Below are 6,191 nucleotides of genomic sequence, written 5' to 3'. Positions count from 1 at the left end.
TAATTTGTGCCGTTTCTATATTCTGTTTATACATTGATATGATATACATCAAGGATTCCAAAATTCACGTCCTCGCGACCCCCCGCAGATCCTGTTTTCAGGATTTCCCTGGTATTGCAATTTCTGATGCCTTAATAATAATTCCATCACCTGTGCAATATTAAAGAAATCCTGAAAAGATGATCTGTTAGGGGCAGTGAGGACTGGAGTTTAGGAAACACTGACATACCGTACATCACGTGGTCTGACGGCCCTTTTGTAGCATGTATATACACACATATGTATGTGATACAATGTGTATATTTTCTGCTAACTAATTTTGGAATCTTCACACTTTGTACATATGTTTTCTCCATTGATGACATTTTTGTCTTTTTGCATTCCCCGGCTGAGGAAAAGACCCTCAACCATTTCTATACTAGAACAGCTACTTTTGAATTTCAGCTGGAATAAAATAAAAAAATTAAAGTAGGTTTTAAAACTTTTTCATCATTAGATGTCACCATCTGCTTGCACACACAGTCGTCTCGTTTTGCTGGATGAAGAACTGATGTTTGTACTTCTTTCACCCGCCAAAGATTCCTGCTTCGTAATTAACAAAAAAATAATGGTGACCTCCTGGACATATGTTCAGAATGAATAATATACTTGAATATCAATTACGTAAGTGGAACAACACTTATGTGCAGGACATAGTTCTGTTTCTTGGCTATCTCTTTGACGGACAATGAGACCTTTTGTGTTATGGTTGGTGGACAATAAATGGTTAAGTGGTTCCTTCTCCCACCAGCAGGCATTTAGCTAATCGACTTTAGTGTCTGCGAGAGGCAGACATACCCGATCGTCCGGTACATCTTCATTTTTACATCTCTCACTTTGTTCCACCCTGTATTGAAAACTTCAATCACCCTGTTACCTACAAGAGGAGGGAAGGACAGTGAAGAAGATCTCAAGAAAGTCAAAGCAGAGGGCGAGTTCCAGTAATCCTCATCCCTCCAGACTCGCCTAATAAGCAAAGCTATTCAGTCTCCTAAAATAAAAATGTAACCAGATAGGCACCTCCAAATAAAATCTTCAAACTTGATTTCATTTACAAAAAGTTAAAATTTCCACGTGATGATGGTAAAACACACTGATGCATTTCTGGGGTCCACTGCGCCCTTAATCATAGCATATGATTGTCAATGGGTAGAAGTGAGGCTGTTAGAAGAATAAAATCAATCATGCTCAACCACTTTTCAGTTATACAGATCACATGACAAAAAGCTATACATACAGTCATGGCCAAAAGTATTGACACCCCTGCAATTCTGTCAGATAATACTCAGTTTCTTCCTGAAAATGATAGCAATCACAAATTATTTGGTATTATTATCTTCATTCAATTTGTCTTAAATGAAAAAGCACAAAAGAGAATGAAGCAAAACATTAATCATTTCACACAAAACTGCAAAAATGGGCCAGACAAAAGTATTGGCACCCTCAGCCTAATACTTGGTTGCACAACCTTTAGCCAAAATAACTGCGACCAACCGCTTCCGGTAACCATCAATGAGTTTCTTACAATGCTCTGCTGGAATTTTAGACCATTCTTCTTTGGCAAACTGCTCCAGGTTCCTGATATTTGAAGCCTTCTCCAAACTGCCATTTTTAGATCTCTCCACAGGTGTTCTATGGGATTCAGGTCTGGACTCATTGCTGGCCACCTTAGAAGTCTCCAGTGCTTAATCTCAAACCATTTTCTAGTTCTTTTTGAAGTGTGTTTTGGGTCATTGTCCTGCTGGAGGACCCATGACCTCTGAGGGAGACCCAGCTTTCTCACACTGGGCCCTACATTATGCTGCAAAATTTGTTGGTAGTCTTCAGACTTCATAATGCCATGCACACGGTCAAGCAGTCCAGTGCCAGAGGCAGCAAAGCAACCCCAAAACATCAGGGAACCTCCACCATGTTTGACTGTAGGGACCATGTTCTTTTCTTTGAATGCCTCTTTTTTTCTCCTGTAAACTCTATGTTGATGCCTTTGCCCAAAAAGCTCTACTTTTGTCTCATCTGACCAGAGAACATTCTTCCAAAACATTTTAGGCTTTTTCAGGTAAGTTTTGGCAAACTCCAGCCAGGCTTTTTTATGTCTCGGGGTAAGAAGTGGGGTCTTCCTGGGTCTCCCACCATACAGTCCCTTTTCATTCAGACGCCGACGGATAGTACGGGATGACAATGTTGTACCCTCGGACTGCAGGGCAGCTTGATCTTGTTTGGATGTTAGTCGAGGTTCTTTATCCAACATCCGCACAATCTTGCGTTGAAATCTCTTGTCCATTTTTCTTTTCCGTCCACATCTAAGGAGGTTAGCCACAGTGCCTTGGGCTTTACACTTCTTGATGACACTGCGCACGGTAGACACAGGAACATTCAGGTCTTTGGAGATGGACTTGTAGCCTTGAGATTGCTCATGCTTCCTCACAATTTGGTTTCTCAAGTCCTCAGACAGTTTTTTGGTCTTCTTTCTTTTCTCCATGCTCAATGTGGTACACACAAGGACACAGGACAGAGGTTGAGTCAACTTTAATCCATGTCAACTGGCTGCAAGTGTGATTTAGTTATTGCCAACACCTGTTAGGTGTCACAGGTAAGTCACAGGTGCTGTTAATTACACAAATTAGAGAAGCATCACATGATTTTTCAAAGGGTGCCAATACCTTTGTCCACCCCCTTTTTATGTTTGGTGTGGAATTATATCCAATTTGGCTTTAAGACAATTCTTTTTGTGTTTTTTTTCATTTAAGACAAATTAAATGAAGATAATAATACCAAATAATTTGTGTTTGCAATTATTTTCAGGAAGAAACTGAGTATTATCTGACAGAATTGCAGGGGTGTGAATACTTTTGGCCATGACTGTATATATATATATATATATATATATATATATATATATATATATATATATCACCCCTCTTAGCATTACATCTACTAATTAAATATGAACAAAACAGAAAATATCATGACATTCACAAAGGAAAAGAAGAAATAAAGGATTAATATTCATATCAAATAAATCTCAATAAATGAATAGTGTCAGATTTATGATTCATTCATTAGGGCTGTTTCATGCCAAGCAAATTTGAACAATTCTGAAAAACTCGCCATAAAAAATCTTGTTGATAATTCTAATTTAATTATTACAAAATCTGATAAAGGTCCCAACCACGGATCTCCGTGCTGACGATCTGGCCAATTACTTCAAAGAAAAAATTGACCATATTCGACAGGAAATCATCTCCCAATCTCTTCATACCATGCACTGTCCTCCCTCCCCCACTGCATCTAGTTCACTCTCTGACTTTGAACCAGTTACAGAAGAAGAAGTAAGCAGGCTCCTTGCATCTTCTCGCCCGACCACTTGCACCAGTGACCCCATTCCGTCACATTTCCTCCAGTCCCTTTCCCCGGCTGTCACCTCTCACCTAACAAAAATATTCAACCTTTCCCTCACTTCCGGTATTTTTCCCTCCTCATTTAAGCATGCCATCATACATCCATTACTTAAAAAACCATCCCTCGACCAAAACTGTGCCGCTAATTATAGACCTGTCTCTAATCTTCCCTTCATCTCTAAACTCCTCGAACGCCTGGTCCACTCCCGTCTTACCCGCTATCTCTCAGATAACTCTCTTCTCGACCCTCTTCAATCTGGTTTCCGCTCTTTACACTCTACTGAAACTGCCCTCACTAAAGTCTCTAATGACCTACTAACAGCTAAATCTAATGGTCACTACTCCATGCTAATTCTCTTGGATCTCTCTGCAGCATTTGATACTGTGGATCATCAGCTCCTCCTCACTATGCTCCGCTCCATCGGCCTCAAGGACACCGTTCTCTCCTGGTTCTCCTCCTATCTCTCTGACCGATCCTTCACTGTATGTTTCGCTGGTTCCTCCTCCTCTCACCTTCCCCTTACTGTTGGGGTTCCTCAAGGATCAGTCCTAGGCCCCCTCCTCTTCTCTTTGTATACTGCCCCTATTGGACAAACAATCAGTAGATTTGGCTTCCAGTACCATCTCTATGCTGACGACACCCAACTATACACTTCTTCTCCTGATCTCACGCCTGCCTTATTAGAAAACACCAGTGATTGTCTTACCGCTGTCTCTAGCATCATGTCCTCCCTCTATCTGAAACTAAACCTGTCAAAAACTGAACTCGTGTTTTCTCCCTCTACTAACCTACCTTTGCCTGACATTGCCATCTCCGTTTGCGGTTCCACCATTACTCCAAAGCAACATGCCCGCTGCCTTGGGGTCATACTTGATTCCGAGCTTTCATTCACCCCCCACATCCGATCACTGGCTCGCTCTTCTTACCTGCATCTCAAAAACATTTCTAGAATTCGCCCTTTTCTTACTTTCGACTCTGCAAAAACTCTTACTGTTTCACTTATTCATTCTCGTCTGGACTATTGTAACTCTCTACTAATCGGCCTTCCTCTTACCAAACTCTCCCCGCTCCAATCTGTCCTGAATGCTGCTGCCAGGATCATATTCCTCACCAACCGTTACACCGATGCCTCTACCTTGTGCCAGTCATTACACTGGTTACCCATCCACTCAAGAATCCAGTACAAAACTACTACCCTCATCCACAAAGCACTCCATGGCTCAGCACCACCCTACATCTCCTCTCTGGTCTCAGTCTACCACCCTACCCGTGCCCTCCGCTCCGCTGATGACCTCAGGTTAGCATCCTCAATAATCAGAACCTCCCACTCCCGTCTCCAAGACTTTACACGTGCTGCGCCGATTCTTTGGAATGCACTACCTAGGATAATACGATTAATCCCCAATCCCCACAGTTTTAAGCGTGCCCTAAAAACTCATTTGTTCAGACTGGCCTACCGCCTCAATGCATTAACCTAACGATCCCTGTGTGGCCTATATTAAAAAAAAAAAAAAAATTAATTAACTGGTTCATGCAGCTTTACATGAACACCCAAGCCTTACACTATGGCTGGTCCGAATAACTATAGCAATTGTTACCATCCACCTCTCGTGTCTCCCCTTTTCCTCATAGTTTGTAAGCTTACGAGCAGGGCCCTCACTCCTCTTGGTATCTGTTTTGAACTGTATTTCTGTTATGCTGTAATGTCTATTGTATGTACAAGTCCCCTCTATAATTTGTAAAGCGCTGCGGAATATGTTGGCGCTATATAAATAAAAATTATTATTATTATTATTATAAAGGTGGCTGCGTTGCGGATTTGTATGAGAATCAGGAATATTCTATTCTGGATGACAATAGTACTTACAAAAGAGAAGCTTCAGATCCCACTAATATCTGTAGGGACAAATTGTTAGGGCTTGTTTTCACTTGCGAGGAACACGTCCGTGTCTCGCATGTGGAAACGAAGCTCTGGTGCCGGCACTGTGGAGCGGAGGGTGCAGCCGCATAGCAACACCTGGAGCCGCACGCTCCGCTCCACAGTGCCGGCACCAAAGCTTCGTTTCCACATGCGAGACACGGACGTGTTCCTCGCAAGTGAAAACAAGCCCTTACAACTAATTCAGGAGGGAGAAAATAGTGCAGTAACTGATAAAGTCAGAAATGTCATCAGGGATCATTCTTCGGTTGCCATCTTTCATGGATTGCCCAAATGTAGCAAAGAGATATTTCCCCCCCCCCCCCCCCCCACTGCATTCTATTATTTCAGGGATTTATTTTTTTATTTTTAAGCGCATGGGTTGATCATTACCTTCAACCCTTAGTGCTACGCACACCGGGTTTTGTTTACAGGACAGTACCTGCATGTGTTGCAGCTGTCGGGGACTCAAACATATTATTCGAGCACGCCGAAGTCACTCTGTTAGCACCTGAGCATGACAACACTTTTCACAAATGTTTTGGCAACAAATGCAATGTTTGCTGCTATGCTCAAAAACTTTGAGAGTAAGAGCATTATAATATTAAATCTTTTATTAACTGTGAAACTTGTCATTTACTGTATCGACAGTACCATTTGTCAAGTTAAATACACTTCTCAAAAAAAATAACGAATCCCACATCCTAGATGTCACTGAATGAAATATTCCAGTTGCAAATCTTTATTCATTACATAGTGGAATGTGATGAGAACAATAAAACATACAAATGATCAATGTAAATCAAAATTAATATTCCATGGAGGTCTGGATTTG

This window comes from Ranitomeya imitator, chromosome 9 (assembly GCF_032444005.1).
Source record: "Ranitomeya imitator isolate aRanImi1 chromosome 9, aRanImi1.pri, whole genome shotgun sequence".
In the NCBI taxonomy this organism is placed as follows: Eukaryota; Metazoa; Chordata; class Amphibia; order Anura; family Dendrobatidae; genus Ranitomeya; species Ranitomeya imitator.
Note: the sequence above shows the minus strand (reverse complement) of the source record.